This window comes from Gorilla gorilla, chromosome 8, assembly GCF_029281585.2.
Source record: "Gorilla gorilla gorilla isolate KB3781 chromosome 8, NHGRI_mGorGor1-v2.1_pri, whole genome shotgun sequence".
In the NCBI taxonomy this organism is placed as follows: Eukaryota; Metazoa; Chordata; class Mammalia; order Primates; family Hominidae; genus Gorilla; species Gorilla gorilla.
In genome coordinates this window covers 81,046,153-81,066,004 of record NC_073232.2, presented here as the reverse complement: position 1 = coordinate 81,066,004, position 19,852 = coordinate 81,046,153, and the positions used below count along the sequence as shown (strand labels likewise).

Below are 19,852 nucleotides of genomic sequence, written 5' to 3'. Positions count from 1 at the left end.
ACCACCATGCCCACTATGCCCAGCTATCTTTTTTTTTTTTTTTTTTGGTGGAAACGGTATGTTGCTCATGCTGATCTTGGACTCCTGGCATCAAGTGATCCACCTTGGCCTCCCAAACCTCTGGGATTATAGATGCTATCCACCATGCCCAGCCTCAGTCTAAAACTATTAACTGTAAGAACTGTCAGTCAGTTTCTCCCTTGCATTCTGTCAGTGTTTGCTTTACATGTTTCAGGATGCTGCTTGGTACACACATAGTTATAATTTTTATATCTTATTGATGGAATGACCCTTTATTCATATATAGTATCCTTCTTTGTCTCTTGTAACAGCTTATGACTTAATCTATTTTGGGTGAAATTAGTATAGCCACCCCAGTTCCCTTTTGGTGGCTATTTTCATGGAATATCTTTTATCAGCCTTTCAGTTTTAATTTATTTGTGTCTTTGGATCTAAAGTCAGTTTGTTTTGGACAATGTGTAGTTTGATCATGTTTTTAAAAAATCTATTCTGAAGCTGGGTGGTTCACACCTGTAATCCCAGCACTTTGGGAGGATCTCTTGAGCCCAGGAGTTGGAGACTAGCCTGGTCTACAAAGTGACACTCTGTTTCTACAAAAAAATAAAAAATAAATAGTTGGGTGTGGTGGCGTGCGCTTGTGGTTCCAGCTACTTGGGAGGATGAGGGAGGAGGATCCCTTGAACCCAGGAAGTCAAGGCTGCAGTGAGTCATGTTTGTGTCACTGCACTCCAGCCTAGGTGACAGAGCAAGATCCTGTCTAAAATAAATAAATAAATAAAATAAAATAAAATAAAATAAAATCCATTCTGCCAGCCTCTGCCTTCTGATTGGTCCATTCAGTCAATTATCATTTAAACTAATCACCAACAAGGAAGCGCTTCTGCCATACTGCATTTTGTTTTCTGTATGTTGTATACCTTCTTTGGTCTCATATTCCCTTTATTACTGTCTTCTTTGTGTTTTGTTGATTTTTTTTTTTTTTTCGAGACAAAAGTCTTGCTCTGTTGCCCAGGCTGGGGTACAGTGGTACGATCTTGGCTCACTGCAACCTCCTTCTACTGGGTTCAAGTGATTCTCATGCCTCAGCCTCCCAAGTAGCTGGGACTACAGGCACGTGCCACCACACCCAGCTAATTTTTGTGTCTTTAGTACAGATGGAGTTTTGCTGTGTTGGCCAGGCTGGTCTTGAGCTCCTGGCCTCAAGTGATCCACCCGTCTCGGCCTCCCAAGGTGCTGGAATTACAGGCATGAGCCCACCATGCCTGGACTGATTTTTATAGTGAATCATTTTTATTCCCTTCTTTATTCCCTTCTCATTTCCTTCTGTGTATATTTTTTAGATATTGCCTTTGTAGTTAACCGTGGGGATTACTTTCACATTCTAAATTCATGAAAATCTAGTTTAAATTAATTCCTTCGTAACTTCAATGTCATATGAAGACCTTGCTTCTACCTAGCATCTTACTCATCCCCTTTATGTTGTTTTCACACATTACGTCTTTATACATTGTATACCCATAATGTAAATTTATATTTAGTTCTTATCCATTTATCTTTTAAGTCCCACAGGAAGTAAAAAAATGGAGTTACAAAGCAAACATACAGTGACCCTGGCTTTTATATTTGTCTATATAGTTAACTTTATTGGAAATCTTTATTTTTTCCTCCAGATTTGAGTCTAGTTTCTTTTTATTTCATCTTGAAAGACACCCTTTAGTGCTTCCTGTATAGCAGGCTTAGTAGTAACAAACTCTTCAGCATTTGTTTATCTGGGATTAACTCCATTTCTCTTTCATTTTGAAGGACTGTTTTACCAGCTAGAGAATTCTCAGATGATAGTTTTTTTCTTTCAGCAATTTATATATGTCATCCGTCTGTCTTCAGGCCTTCAATTGATTTCTAAGGAGATATCAGCTGCTAATATTAGTGAGGATCTCTTGTAAAGTAAAAATGCCACAAAACTTTCCCACCATTTGAAGTCGCCTTTTTCCTGATTTGGCATTCACTTGGTTACTGTAAACCTTTGTTTTCCAGAGTTCTAACAAGGTTGGTTTTTATAGTTCTTGTTTTTTGGTGTTTCTGTGGGGAGACAGTTTGGAGCTATGTACTCCACCATTTGGTTATGTCACTCAACAACGTGGACCTGTTGTCCACTCAAGAACAACAACAAAATGAGATCTGCAAAGAAACGGGAAAAATGTGACCCATGCACAGGACTAACAACAGGCAACACAATAATATGGTTTCTGCCATTTAAGTTGGCAGAAACGGGGTTGTCTGGTGCAGATCAGTGTATATTGTGTAATTTGAGGAAGAGCCAGTAAAATAATGAAAAATGAACAAAACCTTGGGAAACAGATATCATTAGGTGCACCACCATATACAAATGGGAGTATCAATGTGAGAGAACAGAAAGGGAAAGAAAAATTTTTTGAAGAATTACAGAAACACCCACAATTTGTTGAAGGACACTAATATATTCATCCAAGAAGCTCAACAAACTCATAGGAGGATAAATGCAAAGAGACTTATACCCAGACACGTCATACTGAAAGATGTTTTTATCATGCTCTTATTTGACCTGTCTTATAAAAGTGATAATACAAGTGCTGGTGAGGATTTAGAGGAACTGAAATGTTCATACGTTTTTGGTGGCATGTAAAATGCTACAGTCATTCTAGAAAATAGTTTGTCAGTTCCATTTAAAACTAAAAACAAACAGCATGTCAATCACTAGTTGCACTGTTAGACATTTATCCTTGAGAAATAAAAACTTATGTTCCATCAAAAAAATTTCATAGCAGTTTTATGGGTAATAGCCCAAACCTGAATAATCCAGATGTTCTTGAATGGATAATGTGTGGTGTGTCCATACCATGAAGTGTTACCCAGTATTAAAATGGAATGAATGACCAATACATGTAACATTGTGGATGAATCTCAAGAGATTAAGCTGAGTTTTAAAAAACCCAATCTCAAAAATTTACATATTTGTTCTGGTCCACCCCATAGAGTTGGGGTGAACCCTCCTACCCCCAACGTTTGGTTTGGATATCAAAACTGGTAATGATATTAAGAGTGTAAAAAGGAGTTTATTAGTTATAGAGACAGGTTTCTAGGGAGACTAGAGAAGGCTCCTAAGCAGATCTAAATGTGGGTTGAGAAAGAAGGGAGAAGAATGGCTGCTTGTCGGTAGGAATTTGGGGTGGGGTAAGCGCACACAAAAGGGATGGAGTTTGTGTGGTTTGAGTTTCCTACTGGCATTGAGGGAGTGACCAGCTAGACTTTATTATTGGCTTGCCCAAATGTAGGGTAAGAGGGGAGATGGGTGGGATTTGAAATCTATTAGCAGCCAATTACCACAAATGCAGTTAGGCTGTTTATCGTAATACCTCATGATTTTATTTGTATAACACTTTTGAAATGACAACATAGAGATGGAGAACTGATTCGTGGTTGCCAGTGTTAGGAAGGCAGAGAGGGTGGGAGATGGCTGTAGTTACCATGTGTGGCATCCTTGTGATGGGACCGTTCTGTATCACCAATGTTGTGGTTTTCACAAAAATCTATACCTGTGGCAAAATTTATAGAACTAAATATACACAACTAATGCATGTGAAACTTGTGAAATCTGAATAAGGTTGATTGAATGAATCAATGTCAGTTCTTGGCTGATATTGAGCTATAGTTCTGCAAATTGTTACCATGGAGAAAACTGGGTGAGGGGTATATAGAATCTTCTCATTATTTCTTCCAGCTGCATGTCAGTTTAAGAATTGTCTCCAGGCTGGGTGTGGTGGCATATGCCTGTAATCTCAGCATTTTGGGAGGCCAAGGTGGGTGGATCACTTGAGCTCAGGAGTTTGAGACCAACCTGGGCAACATGGTGAAAACCCATCTCTACAAAAAGTAAAGACATTAGCCAGGTGTGGTGGTGCGTGCCTGCCGTCCCAGCTACTTGGGAGGCTGAGGTAGGAGGATCGCTTGAGCCCAGGAGGTCAAGGCTGCAGTAGCTGTGATGGCACCATTTGACTCCAGCCTGGGTGACAGAGTGAGACCTTGCCTCAAAAAAAAAAAAAAAGAAAAAAGAAAAAAAAAAAAAGAATTGTCTCCAAATAAAAAGTTTTGTAAATTGCCTACCAACTATAAATAATTCAGCTTCTTAATCTTTAATAAAGGTAATAGGCCGGGTGCGGTGGCTCACGCCTATAACCCCAGCACTTTGGGAGGCTGAGGCGGGCAGATCATGAGGTCAGGAGATGGAGACCATCCTGGCCAACATGGTGAAACCCCATCTCTACTAAAATACAAAAAATTAGCCAGGCGTGATGGTGCACTCCTATAGTCCCAGCTACTCGGGAGGCTGAGGCAGGAGAATTGCTTGAAGCCGGGAGGCGGAGGTTGCACTGAGCTGAGATGGCGCTACTGCACTCCAGCCTGGCAACACAGTGAGATTCCATCTTACAAAATAAAATAAAATAAAATAAAATAAAATAAAGGTAATGGACAAAAACATATTGTACACTATTTGTTGAAAAATCACAGCACACTTTCTATATGAGAGATGCTGGATCTCTTGTATCGCCAGTTTTACTGAATCTCATAGAGGATCTACTGTCCATTACACAGACAATAAAAAAATAATAAAACAAGGGTTGGGAAGTCAAATTGTCATTTTGTGTGCAGACAATTTGATTATCTGTACAAGCAAAAGTAAATGTTACACAGAAGTGATTCAAATTACTAAAAAAAGTTAGTTTAGTGAGGTGGTTGGCTGTAAGAACAATACATAATATCAGTTGTGTGTTATTTATACACCACGAAACAGGTATATAAGAAACAATTTTCTTGAGAATTATATGAGATATAATTCACATACTGTACTCTTCACCAATTTTACATGTATAAATCAATCATTGTTAGTGTATTTGCAGGATTGTGCAACATTCCTGACAATTTTTTTTACTTTTTTTGAGATGGAGTCTTGCTCTGTTGCCCACGCTGGAGTGCAGTGGCATAGTCTTGTCTCACTGCAACCTCTGCCTCCCGGGTTCAAGCCAGTTCTCCTGCCTCAGCCTCCTGAGTAGCTGGGATTACACAGCCTCCTGAATAGTTGGGATTACAGGCGCATGCCACCACACCCAGCTGTTTTTATATTTTCACCATGTTGGCCAGGCTGGTCTCAAACTCCTGACCTCAGGTTATCCGGCACCTCAGCCTCCCAAAGTGCTGAGATTACAGGTGTGAACCACCGCACCCGGCTGACAGTTATTTTTTTGAGACAGAATCTTACTCTGTCGCTCAGGCTGGAGTACAGTGGCGCGATCTTGGCTCACTGCAACTTCACCTCCCAGGTTCAAGCGATTCTCCTGCCTCAGCCTCCTGAGTAGCTGGGATTGCAGGTGTGTACCACTACGCCCAGCTAATTTTTTCTATTTTTAGTAGAGACGGGGTTTCACCATGTTGGCCAGGCTGGTCTGAAGCTCCTGACCTCAAGTGATGTGCCTGCATAGGCCTCCCAAAGTGCTGGGATTATAGGCGTGAGGCACTGCGCCCGGCTGACAGTGTTTCTTAGAACGTTGTCATCATCCCTGAAACAAAGCCAATATCCATTAGCAGTTACTTTCTCTTTCCCCTTTCCTGTAGCCCTTGGCAACCAAAATTGAATTTTCTGCTGTGTGGAGTTGCCTAATCTGGATGTTTCATAAAAATGGAACTGTGTGTAACCTTTTCTGCCTGGCTTCCTTTTCTTAGCATAACATATTCAAGGTTCATCCATGTTGTAGCATGTATCAATATTTCACTTGTTTTATATGGCCATATAACATGGTGTATAGATATACTACATTTTATGTATCCATTTGTCAGTGGATGGACGTTTGGCTTTTGTTCTACTTCTTGACTATTATGAATAATTCTGCTGTAATTGTTCATGTATAAGTTTTCACATGGACATGTATTTTCAGTCATCTCAGATATATACCTAGAAGTAGAATGCTGGTTATATGGTGACTCTGTGTTTAACTTTCTTGGGAACTGCCTGATTGTTTCTCATAGCAGCCACAATACTTTACAATCCTGCCAGCAATGCATGAATTTTCCAGTTTCTCTAGTTTGCCAACATTTTTTATTAATATTAATATTTATTATACCAATCCAGTAGTTGTAAAGAGGTATCTCATTGTGGTTTTTTGCATTTCCCAATGGCTAGTGATGTTGAACATCTTTTTTTTTTTTTTTTTCTTTTTGAGATGGAGTCTCGCTCTGTTTGCCCAGGCTGGAGTGCAGTGGTGGGATCTTGGCTCACTGCAACCTCTGTCTCCTGGGTTCAAGCAGTTCTGTGCCTCAGCCTCCCGAGTAGCTGGGATTACAGGTGCCCACCACCACGCCAGGCTAATTTTTGTATTTTTGGTAGAGACGGGGTTTCATCATCTTGGCCAGGCTGGACTTGAACTCCTGATCTCCTGATCCACCCACCTCGGCCTCCCAAAGTGCTGGGATTACAGGCAAGAGCCGCTGCTCCCGGCCTGATGTTGAACATCTTTTTATGCACTTGTTGGCTATTTATGTATCTCCTTTGTCAATTTAAAACATTCACTTTATTTCATGACTTATAGAAAAATTGGGGAGATAGTAGAGAGAATTGCCATTTACCCAGTTTCTGCTGTCGTTAACATATTAAGATGGTATGTTTGCAACAGCTGTTGAACCAACATTGGTACATGATTATTGACTAAAGTCCATATTTTTATTTAGCATCTGCTGATTTTTACCTAATGTCCTTCTTTGTTCCAGGATCCCTTCCAGGGCACCATATTACATTTAGTTGTCATGTCTCTTTAGGCTCCTCTTGGCTATGGTGGTTTCCCAGACTTTCCTTGTTTTGGATGACCTTGACAGTTGAGGAGTCCTGGTGAGGTATATATAAATTCCATTTATTGGAATGTGTCTGATGTTTTTCTCAAGATAAGACTGGGATTATAGGTTTTGGGGGAAAAAGCCCACAGTGGTAAAGTACCTTTTTTGTCACATTATATCAAGCATGCATACTGTCACTGTTTTATGACTTTTGATGTTGGCCTGAAATGTCTTGGCAAACAGAGTTTGTCCACTATAAAGTTACATCTTTTTCCTATTTTCCATATTGTACACATTGGAACAATGTTACTCTGCACAACTCACACATAAGAAGTGGAGATTTATGAATTTTGTTGCTGTTGTTTTTTAGAGCACTTTCTTTCTGTCACTACAAGATGGTCCAGGCTCATCTTGTATATTTCCTTTCTAAAATCAGCCATCATTTCTTCAGGTAATCCTGGTTCCTTTTATTTGAAAATGGTATTAGAAACCAAGATAGGGGCTAATGGTGTGCTTGCAGCAGTAGGGCTTGGCCATCTCAGCTGACAGAACAGGGAAATACAGGTGTATAAACCATGTAATATACTTATAAATAGTTCTACATGTAACCATCTGTATCTCTCTTAAGCTAAACATGTGTTTATACTTATATCTTCAACTCTTCACTACCACATGGATCATTCTAGCTTTCTTCCCTTGCTTCCCTGCAAATTACCATACCCAACAGTAAGAAATCTGGCTCTAACCATCCATCATCCATTTACTTTCTTTTTTTTTTTTTTTTTTTTTTTTTTGAGATGGAGTCTCACTCTGTCACCCAGGTTGGAGGGCAGTGGTGTGATCTCAGCTCACGGCAACCTCCGCCTCCTGGGTTCAAGTATTTCTCCTGCTTCAGCTTTTCAAGTAGCTGGGGCTACAGGTGCATACCACAATGCCCAGCCAATTTTTGTGTTTTTAGAAGAGATGGGGTTTTGCCATGTTGGACAGTCTGGTCTCGAACTCCTGATCTTAGGTGATCCACCTGCCTCGGCCTCCCAAAGTGCTGGGATTAAAGTTGTGAGCCACTGCGCCTGGCTTTCCATTTACTTTCATTATTCTTTCCCTGTATACATACATGTATGGCACTGTCAGAATTGTTAATTATGCCTATGTGGAAAATAATTTTATAATTTTATCAACTAAAATACAGTACTTATGTGCAGATTTTCCTTTAGTCTCACAGACTTCTCTTTCCAAAGTAATTAAGGTCAGGACTTCCTCCTGTATTGAAGGGGGTCCTTCATTGATACTATTTTTTGCATTTGTAATGCAATTAGATGTTTTGGTGCAGGATGCCTTTATTCCTGGCTCCTCCTGAACTCATGACTTCGGTGAAATGGGTAATTCCTTGAAATACACAAACTACCAAGAGTTACACAGAAGAAATAAACCATTCAAATGGACCAATATCAGTTAAAGAAATTGAATCCATAAAGCTTTCATAAAAGAAAAGAAAAGAAGAAAGAAAGAAAGTAAATTATCAGACTTTTTTGGTTTCATTGGTGATTTCTGTGCAACATTTAAGGAAGAAATATACCAGTTCTCTACAGTGTCTTTCAGAAAAGAGATGCAAAGGGAACCTTCTTAACACTTTTTTAAAAGGCTGTTTTTTCTCTAATCTTAAAATCATATGAAGACCTTGCAAAGAAGAAAAACCACACACTAATATCCCTCATAAATATAGATGCAAAAATCCAAATAGAATGCAACATTGTATGAAAATAATTGGATGCTGTGACCACTCAAGGCTGGTCAGAGTTTGGAAATCAATTAATGTGGCCGGGTACGTTGGCTTATGCCTGTAATCCTAGCACTTTGGGATGCTGACGCAGATGGATTACCTGATGTCAGGAGTTTGAGATCAGCCTGGCCAACGTGGTAAAACCCTGTCTACTAAAAATACTAAATAAGCTGGGCGTGGTGGAATGCACCTGTAATCCCAGCTCCTCTGAAGGCTGAGGCAGGAGAATCACTTAGAACCTGGAACGCAGAGGTTGCAGTGAGCTGAGATTGCACCATTGCACTTCAGCCTGGGTGATAGAGCAAGACTCTGTCTCAAAAAAAAAATAAAAATGAAAAATCTGTAACCCGCCACATCAACAGGATGCAGAAGAAAACCATATCATGTCAATCGATGGACAAGAAGCATTTGATAAAATCCAACACCCATTCATGATAAAACTGAGCAAACTAGGAATAGAGAGGAACTTCCTCAACTTGGTAAAAAAAAAATCTACAAGAAACCTACTGCTAAGATCATACTTAGTGGTGAGACACTGGATACTTTCTCCCTAAGATAAGGAAACAAGATGTCCTGTCTCTTCACTCTTACTCAACATCTCATTGGAAATGGTAGGTAATGCCATAAGACAACAAAATAAGAGGCATACAGATGGGAAAGGAAGAAATAAAACTTTCTTCATACAGGCATGATTGCCTAAGGAGAAAATTCTAGAGAACTCCCAAAACTATTAAGTCTTTATAGCAAAGTTGGAGGATAGAAGCTTAATATAGAAAAATCAGTTCCTTTTTTCATTATGTAGTTGTGTCATTTGTTCTTTTATTGTTGAGTTCTAAGAGTTTTTTCCATATTCTGTTTAGCAGTCCCTAATTACATACATTATTAGCCAATATTTTTCTCCCATTTGTGGGTTGTCATTTTATTGTCTTTACTTTGTTCTTGGTAGCAAAAGAGTTTTTCATTCCATGAAGTCTAATTTGTTTTTTTCTTTTGTTGCTTGTATTTTTGGTACTTTATCTAAGAGGGCTTTGTCTATCCCCAGGGCATGAAGATCCACTCCTGTATTTTCTTTAAGTAATGGCTTTTAAATGTAGACCTGTGATCCATTTTCAATTAGTTTTTGTATATGGTGTGAGGAAAGGAATAATTTTGATTGTTTTGCATACAAATATTCAGTTGTCTCAGCATCATTTCTTGAAAAGGTAATTTTTCTTTTTTCTTTTTTTTTTGAGAGGAAGTCTCTGACGCCCAGGCTGGTGGGCAGTGGCATGATCTTGGCTCACTGCAACCTCTACCCCCTGGGTTCACGCAAGTCTCCTGCCTCAGCCTCCTGAGTAGCTGGGATTACAGGCATGTGCCACCATGCTTGGCTAATGTCTTTGTATTTTTAGTAGAGATGGAGTTTCACCATATTGGCCAGGCTGGTCTTGAACTCCTGACCTTGTGATCTACCTGCCTCAGCCTCCCAAAGTGCTAGGATTACAGGTGTGAACTACTGTGCCCAGCCGAAAAGGTGATTTTTCAACATTAAATAGTGTTGGCATCATTGTTGAAAATTAACTGAACATAATATATAGTAGTGTTTGTGAACTCTCAATTTTATTTCATATGTTTTCCTCTATGCCAGTATCATACCATCTTGATTATTGTAATTTTGTAGCAAATTTTCAAATTGAGACGTGTATGTCTTCTAACTTTCTACTTCTTTTTTAAGATTGTTTTGATTATATTCAGTTCCCTAAATTTCCACATGAAATTTTAGACCAGCTTGTTAGTTTCTCCAAAAAGGCAGATGGGATTTTGGTAGGGATTGTGTTGAGTTTAGGTATTAATTTGGCAGTTATTGCCATCTTAACCATATGAACACTGTTCAGTGCCTTTCCATTTATTTAGGCTGTCTTTAATTTCTTCCATCATTGTTTTGTGGTTTTCAGACTATAAGCTCTGTATTTCCTTGATTAAAGTTATAAGTATTTTATTCTTTTTGATGCTATTGTAAATGGAATTTATTTTATTTATTTACTTATTTGAGACAGAGTTTTGCTCTTACTGCCCGGGGTGGAGTGCAATGGTGCGATCTCAGCTCACTGCGTCTCAGCCTCCCAATTAGCTGGGACTACAGGCACATGCCACCATGCCTGGATAACTTTTTTGTATTTTTAGTATAGATGAGGTTTCACCATGTTGGCTGAGCTGGTCTCAACCTCCTGACGTCAGGTGATCCAGCCACCTCGGCATCCCAAAGTGCTGGGATTACAGGCTTGAGACATTATGCCCGGCCAGAATTATTTTTAAATTTTCATTTATGATTTGTTTGTTGTTAGTGAACTTGCACCCTGCAACATTGTTGAACTCTTTTATTAGTTTTAATAGTGTTTCAGCAGATTCTTTAAGATTTTCTATATGCATGAGTAGTCAACTGCAAATACAGATAGTTTCACTTTTGTTTTCAATCTAAATTCCCCTTCCCCTTGCTTTTCTTGACTAGAATCTCCTGTGTGATGTGTAACCAGCAAGAGGACATTCTTGTCTTCTTTTTGTTCTTAGAGTAAAATCACTGTACCTTTCATTATTTAGTATGATGTTAGTGGTGGACTTTTTGTAGATGCCTTTAATCAGGCTGAGGAAGTTTAACTCTATTCCTGGTTTGCTGATTGTTTTTATAGAGAAGATGGTCATTGGATTGTGTTAAATGCTTTTTCTCTGTATACTGAGATGATCATGTGGTTATTGTTTCTTTTCTACTTACGTGGTGTATTGATTTTCCAATGATAAACCAAACTTGAATTACTAGGATAAATCACACTTGATAATTGTATGTAATCCTTTTTATATACTACTGGATGAAATTTGCTAGTATTTTGTTGAGGATTTATATGTCTGTAATCATGACACATGGATCTGTATTTTTTTTCAAGTCTGATTTTGGTACCAGGGTAGCAATATTGGGATCATAGAATGAGCTGGCAAGTGTTTCTTCTTATTTTCTTGGAGTTTTTGAGTAATTGATAATTCTTTTTAAATGTTTGATAAAATTCTCCAGTGAACCCTTATGGAACTGGGTTTTTTTTTGTTTTTGTAATGGGAAGTTTTCTTGTCTGTTTTTTGTCTCTTTTGAGACAGGGCCTCACTATATTGCCCAGGCTGGAGTGCAGTGGTGCAGTCATGGCTCACTGCAGCCTGACTTCCCAGGCTCAGGCAATTTTCCCACCTCAGCCTCCCAAGTAGCTGGGACTACAGGTATATGCCAGCACACCCAGCTAATTTTTTGTATTTTTTTTTGTAGAGATGGGGTTTCACCATGTTCCTGGGCTGGTCTCAAACTCCTGAGTTCAAGTGATCCACCTGCCTTGGCCTCCCAAAGTGGTAGGATTACAGGCATGAGCTACTGCATCCCACCTGTAATGGGGAGTTTTAAATTTACAGCTTCAATCTTTTTACTTGTATAGGTCTTTTCAGATTTTTCTTTTTCTACTTGAGTTGGTTTTAGTTGTTTTTGTTTTATGGATTTTTCCATTTTGTTGAAGTTAAATAATTTGTTGGCATACATTGTTCATACCATTCTTTGTAATTATTTTTATTTCTGTAAGAGTACTAGTAATACATCTTTAATCCCTACTTTTAGTAATTTGAACCTTCTCTCTCTTTCTTGTTCAATGTCAGTCTAGCTAGAGGTTTGTATATTTTGTTGATCTTTTCCAGGAATCAGCTATTGTTTTTCTGTTCTCTAGTTCATTAATTTTTACTCTATAATCTTTCTGCTTTCCTGCCTTCTGCTTGATTTGGTTTTGTATTGCTGCTCCTGTCCAAGTGTTTTAAGGTGGAAAATTAGTTTACTGATTTGAGATCTTTTTAAATATGGTTATTACAGCTACAAATCTCTAAGGATTGCTTTATCTGTGTTCCATAAGTTTGAGTATGTCTTCATTTTTATCTCAAAGCATTTTTTCTAATTTCCCTTCTTATTGCTTCTTTAACTTTTTTTTTTTTTAACTTCGGAATGTGTTATATAATTTGTGCATGTTTGTGCATTCTAAAAATTCCTTTGTCTTACTGATTTGTAATTTTGACTGTGGTCAGAGAATCATTTTAAATTTATTCTGAGGAATGTTTCACGTGTACTTTTGAAGAATACCTGCTCCACTGTTCGAGTGGAATGTTCTGTCTATATCTCTTAGATCTGGTTGCTTTAGAGTGTCATCTATATCTTCTGTTTCCATGTTTATATTGTGCCCAGTTGTCCTAACCATTATTGAAAATGGGGTATTACAGTTTGCAATAAGTATTGTACACTTGTATATTTTTTTCTTTTAATTCTGTCAGTTTTTGCTACACATACTTTGAGGCTCTGTTAGTAGTACATACGCTTAGAATTGTTATGTCTCCTTTATTGATTGACCCTTTTATTGTTGTATTAATAAAATTCCCCTCTTTATCCTTAGTAAAATTTTTGTATTAAAGTGTATTTTGTGTGATATTAGGATAGCTACTCCAGCCTTATAGGTGCCATGTGCTGGATATATCTTTTTCTGTTTTCAAATTTTCAACCTGTTTGTATCTATCTCTTATAGACAGCACATGTTTGGATTTTCACACTTTTGACAACCTGAGGATGGTTGCTCTTTGATTGGATTTTCAAATCATTCCCTTTTTCCTGTTATTGCTATACAGATGGTTCCTGACTTAAAATGGTTTGACTTATGATTTTTTAACTTTTCTTTTTTTTTTTTTTTTTTGAGACGGAGTCTCGGTCTGTCGCCCAGGAGAGTGCAGTGGCGCAATCTCGGCTCACTGCAAGCTCCACCTCCTGGGTTCACACCATTCTCCTGCCTCAGCCTCCCGCGTAGCTGGGACTACAGGCGCCCGCCACCACGCCCGGCTAATTTTTTGTATTTTTTAGTAGAGACGGGGTTTCACTGTGTTAGCCAGGATGGTCTCGATCTCCTGACCTCGTGATCCGCCCGCCTCGGCCTCCCAAAGTGCTGGGATTACAGGCGTGAGCCACCGCGCCCGGCCGATTTTTTAACTTTTCAATAGGTTTATTGGGTTGAAACCCCTTTGTATGTTTAGGATTTACAGAGGTTCAACTTACTATTTTTTCTGTCCTTACTAGAATGTATTTCCATTTTAAGTGAAAAAACAATATTTTCAACTAATTTGACTATTATCAGGATGTAACTTGATCGTAAGTCAAGGAGCATCTGTAGTTGGTTTTACCTCTGCCATTTTTGTTTTCGGTCTCCTGCTTTTTTGGTACTCTATTCCTTTTACTTTTGCTTTCTTTTACATGCATGAATATATTTTATTTTATTATTTTTATAGGTTTCGAGGGTACAAGTGCAGTTTTGTTACCCAGACATAGCACATAGAGGTGAAGTCTGGGCTTTTAGTGTGGCCATCAGCAGAATAGCACCCATCAAGTAATTTCTTATCCTTCACCCTCCTCCCCACCCCTCCAAGTGTCCAGTGTCTCTCATTCCACTCTCTATGTTTATGTGTATACAACATGAAATGAATATATTTTAGTATAACATTTTAATTTTTAAAATTACTGTCCCTTTGAAAATTTATTTACCTAGTGGTTGCTCTAGAACTTACTTAATAAGTCTTGCCTTATCAAAATCTACTTCAGATTTCTGCTTCCTTAACTCTAGTAAAATACAGAAACATTACTTATATGTATCTCTATTTTCTCTTCTCTATTTGTTATTTTTATATATATTACATATATATTTAAAACCCAACAATACGTTGTTATGTAGGCTGAGCATCCCAAATCCGAAAATCTCAAATGCTCCCAAATCTGAAACTGAGTGCCAACATGCTCAACATGCTGGAAGGAAATGCTTGTTGGAGCATTTCAGATTTTAGATTTCTGGATTTGGGAAGCTCAACCAGTAAGTATAATGTAAACATTCCAAAATTTGGAAAAAATCTAAAGTGAGAAACACTTTTGATGCCAAGCATTTCAGATAAGAGATACTCAACCTGTAATTGTTACTTTATGTCATTTGATGGCTTTTTTTTGTTGTTGCTTTTTTTTTTTTTTTTACTTTAAGTTCTGTGATACATGTGCAGAATGTGGAGGTTTGTTACATAGGTATATGTGTTCCATGGTGGTTGACCCATCTTCTTAAGTTTCCTCCCCTTGCCCCCACACCTCAACAGGCCCCAGTGTGTGTTGTTCCCCTCCCTGTGTTCATGTGTTGATGTCTTTTAAAGAAGCTGAAAGAAAGATAGGAAGTATCTATTCGTAGAGTTTGTTATGCTAACCTTCTTATTCATCATTTCTGCTTCAATTCATTTGTTTGTGTGGATTCAGAGTTACCATCTAGTGTAATTTCCTTACTCTGGCACAGATTTGTTCCTCTGTCTTTTTTTTTTTCCCCTGGGAGTCTCGCTTTGTTGCCCAGGGGGGAGTGCAGTGGCACCATCTGGGCTCACTGTAACCTCCTGCCTCCTGGGTTCAAGCGATTCTCCTGTCTCAGCCTCCCGAGTAGCTGGGATTACAGGCATGCGCCACGACAGCTAATTTTTGTGTTTTTAGTAGAGATGGGGTTTTGCCATGTTAGCCAGGCTGGTCTTGAACTCCTGACCACAGGTGATCTGCCTGCCTTGGCCTCCCAAAGTGCTGGGATTACAGGCGTGAGCCACTGCACCCAGCCGCTCTATTTTTTTGCTTTATTCTTTTTTTTTTTTGCTTTGTTATTTGTTTCCTTGTTTATCAATGTATTTATTTATTTTTTTTGAAACAAGGTCTCTCTGAGTCATCGAGGCTGGAGTGCCATGGTAGGATCCCAGCTCATTGCAGCCTCAACTTCCTGGGCTCAAACAATACTCCCACCTCAGCCTCCTGAATAGCTGAGACTATAGGTGTGCACCACTGTGCCCAGCTTATTAAACAAATTATTTTTTAGAGATGGTGTCTCGGTATGTTGCCTAAGCTGATCTTGAAATCCTGGGCTTAAGTGATTCTCCTGCTTCAGCCTCCCAAAGTGTTGGGATTACTGGCATGAGCCACTGTGCTTGGCCTGTCTTATTGTTAAATACATTGCATTTTTATATGTTATAGGTCCAACAATACAGTTATAAACATTGACTTATACATATTTGCTTATTAAATTGGGTAGGAAAAGAAAGGAGAAACTCTCTCGTATCATTGCCTTTACCCACAGTAATTGTGGATTTGAACTAGTGTTTGAAATCACTTGTTTTCACCCTAAAGAACTTCTTTTCTTTCATGGTTAGTGTACTTGCAATGGATTCTCAAGTTTTTTTGGTTTCTATTTGTTTTTTAATTTGAGGATTTTTAATTTTCACCCTTTGTTTTGCAAATAGTTCTGCTATTTTAGGTGACAGGTTATTTAAAAAGCTGGAAACCATCATTCTCAGCAAACTATCACAATACAAAAAACCAAACACAGCATGTTCTCACTCATAGGTGGGAACTGAACAATAAGAACACATGGACACAGGAAGGGAAACATCACACACCAGGGACAGTTGTGGGGTAGGGGGAGGGGGGAGGGATAGCATTAGGAGATATACCTAATGCTAAATGACGAGTTAATGGGTGCAGCACACCAACATGGCACATGTATACATATATAACAAATCTGCACGTTGTGCACATGTACCCTAAAACTTAAAGTATAATAATAATAAAATTAAAAAAAAAATAGCTGTGTGACCCCAGGTCAAATTCTGTAAGCCTTAGCTTCTTTATTTGACAACTGGGAACACAATATTTTCCCCACCTCCCCCCAACAACTCCACCAGTATTGTGGTGAAGATCAAAGAAATAATTTCCTGTATGAATAAAAGGTATTTCATTGCAAAAAAAAACAAAAATTTTTTTCAGTCACTGAATATGTCATCCTGCCTCCTTCTGGCCTCTACGTAGTCTGTGATGAGAAGCCATATGTTAATCTTAGGACATTCCCTTCATGTGAGAAGTTGTATTTCTCTTGACGCTTTCAAGATTTTCTCTTTGTCAACAGATGTGCAAGTTTTTGGCCTCTTTTTTTTTTTTTTTTTTTTTTGTTTAATGCAACACTTCATGAACTTGTGTGTCATTCTTGTGTAGCTGCTGTGCTAATCTTGGTATTGTTCCAGTTTTAGTATATGTGTTGCAAGGTGAGCATAGCCATTCATTTGTTTGAATATTTTTTCTGCTACTTGGTATTTCTCCACTCCTTCTGGTACTTCTGTTATGAATATATTGATGTAGTTAATGGTGTTCCTCATTTTTTTGAGCATTTCTTCATTTTTCATCACTCTTATTTCTCTCTGTTCTTTAGATTACTTAATCTCTATTGATCCATCTTTAAGTTTACTGATTATTTTGCCAGCTACAACCTTTGTTTTCTTTTCTTTTCTTTCTTTTTTTTTTTTTTTTTTTAGATGGAGTTTCTCTCTTGTTGCCCAGGCTGGAGTGCAATGGCACTATCTCAGCTCACTGCAACCTCTGCCTCCCAGGTTCATGCAATTCTTTTGCCTCAGCCTCCAGAGTAGCTGGGATTACAGGTGCGTGCGCTACCACACTCAGCTAATATTTTTGTATTTTTAGTAGAGACGGGGTTTCACCACGTTGGTCAGGCTGGTCTTGAACTCCTGACCTCAGGTGATTCACCTGCCTTGGCCTCCCAAAGTGCTGGGATTTCAGGCATGAGCCACCCTGCCTGGCCCAATCTTTTGTTGAGTCGTTCTAGTGAGTTTTCCATTGCAGTTATAATTTTTGAATCCAGAATTTTCATTGTATTCTTTTCTGTCTTCTTATTGATATTTTCTGTTTGATGAGGCATCATCATACTCCCTTTTCTAAGTAGTGTTTCCTTATGAACATATTTATTTTTATTTTTTATTTTGACAGTCTCGCTCTGTCACCCAGGCTGGAGTTCAGAGGCATGATCTCAGCTCACTGCAACCTCCGCCTCCCAGGTTCAAGTCATTCTCTTGCTTCAGCCTCCAGAGTAGCTGGGATTACAAGTGCCTGCCACCAAGGCCAGCTAATTTTTGTGTTTTTAGTAGAGACGGGGTTTCACCATGTTGAGCAGGTTGATCTTGAACTCCCGACCTCAGGTGACCCACCTGCCTCGACCTCCCAAAGTACTGGGATTACAGGCGTGAGCCACTGTGTCCGGCCCGAACATATTTATAACAGCTGCTTTGAGGTCAGCTAAGTCTGATAGCTGGGTCTTCTCAAGGGCAGTTGCTGTTGCCTGTCGTTTTTCCCGTATATAGGTGACAGTCTCCTGTTTCTTTGTATGTCTTGTAATTTTTTTGAAGTATAGACATTTTAGAGAATACTTTGTGCTTCCTCTAGATACTGGTTCCTCTGTTCTCTCTAGGGCTTGTTGTTATTTATTTAGGTGACTTGACCGTACTATTTGAGAGAAGCTTTTTCACTCCCATTGGGTTCTCACTGATATTGCTTGTCAGAGGGCTCCTCCTTGGAAATGCACACTATCTTTGGGATGGCAGTGGTGTTAACAGCGCTCTCTTTGAGTGTCTCTTTCTGTGATTGCTGTGTTAGCCTGTCTGCCTCTGTTGCTGTTACACTTTGCTGATAGCCGCTACTGATTGCTGATGTATTGCTCTATTGTTTTCAACACTGTCCTGGACCATATGTTGCTCTTAGTTTGCTCTTGTTAAATTTGGGTTCCTTCTAGAGGGTTGTCTTTGAGGCTTTGAGTTTGCTTTTTATGTTGCCATTCTGAAAGTCACCTCCTAGAAAACATAAATTTAAAAATCGTTACTGTAGAAAATCTGTGTATGTGTTCGTATGAGTGTTTCTGGTAGATAGGAACACATCTAATTGCCCTGGATGTCTCTTCTTAGCCATCTCTTTCCCTTGCTCTCTCCAGTAAACTTTCAGTTGGTCTGTGGTTTAGCTTGTTGCTTTCATAGAACTGCCACCCTCTTCTTAATTGGTTATCATTGAATTTCCATTCTTTTTGAGGGTGACCTTAGGCTTGCACTCACCCACACTCTGCTCTGAACAAAGTGAGTTTTCTGGAGGAGAGTTTGGGAACTCTCTGTCCTTACAGCTGGCCCTAGGTGAGAGTCCTGCTCCATTATTCAGGATCTAGAGGCTACAGCAGTGTTTTGCTTTTCTCTGGGTGAGTGATACTGTGCTTTATGATCAGGGATCTGGGTTGGGGCAGTAGTCTCTGGTCTTCTTGGTTTCTTTTGGAATCTCTTCTCAATGACCTAGGTGGGCATTGTACTCCGCTATTCTCAGACTGCCATGACTGGGCTGGATATTTTAATTGGGGTGGTGGAGGAAGCTGGCTCAAGGCCTTTTGGCAGTTCTTTTCTAGAATTTGAAGCTGTAGGGGTTGAGGAGCACTGGTGGCTTGCAGGAGATAGATGCACACAGAGAGAGGTCTGGAGATCTGTAAAGGGGCCTCCATGAATGTTCAGCAAAGTACTAATCAGCTCATGTATATGAGGAAATGAGTGAAATAACTTTTGAAAAGAATCAAAGGGAACAGTACACAATACTCACATAGGGCCTGGAAAAGGACTGACCCTGCCAGCCAGAGTGGAAAAACTCGTAATTCAGAGTATTGGGTAGAGTGTTCATAAAGGTCTTTTCTCCGTGGTGAGGAGTAATGTGCCCCAAACTGAGCACTGCTCCAGATTTGCCTAACAAATCATAAAAGCAAGACCTGAAAGTGTCACATTGTTTCCAAGTGACTTAACTGCATCCTAGAAAAAAGCACAAAAATACTTATAGGAAGCCAAAAGGACCCAGCATCCAACCAAGTAAAACTCTCAGTCTTCTGTCCATTGAAATGTTACCAGACTTACAGACATGTGGGAAAACATGAGCTTTCTCAAAGAGACTAACCAGGAAATTGAAATGGACTCAGAATTGCCATAGATATTAGAATTAACTGACAAGTTCATTGAAAATAGTATTATAATTGGATTCCATATGTTCTAAAACTTAAGTAGAGACACGGAAGATTTAAAAAAAAATCAAAATTCAGTATAACACAAAAGATAGAAATCAGATTTCTAGAAATGAAAACTATAATGCTTGACATGAGAAATACATGGCCAGCCATTGTTGTCTCATGCCTGTAATCCCAGCACTTTGGGAGGCCAAGGGAAGGATCTCCTGAGCTCAGGAGTTTGAGACCAGCCTGGGCAACATGGTGAAACCTTGTCTGTACCAAAAATGCA

The 19,852-nt window shown here is 39.1% G+C and overlaps 1 protein-coding gene across 11 annotated transcripts in view; it reads left to right on the top strand.

Moving 5' to 3' along the window:
- LOC101129219 (zinc finger protein 33A) overlaps nucleotides 1-19,852 on the top strand; it is a 53,057-nt gene that overhangs the window by 17,255 nt on the left and 15,950 nt on the right. Inside the window, exon 1 of one of the 11 annotated variants that reach the window (XM_055353710.2) lies at nucleotides 6,921-6,939. The exons of the other annotated variants lie outside the window; for them this stretch is intronic. The gene's annotated coding sequence lies outside the window, so the exon portion shown is untranslated. Of the gene's footprint in view, nucleotides 1-6,920; nucleotides 6,940-19,852 lie in introns of those variants that run through there. 11 annotated transcript variants of the gene reach the window in all.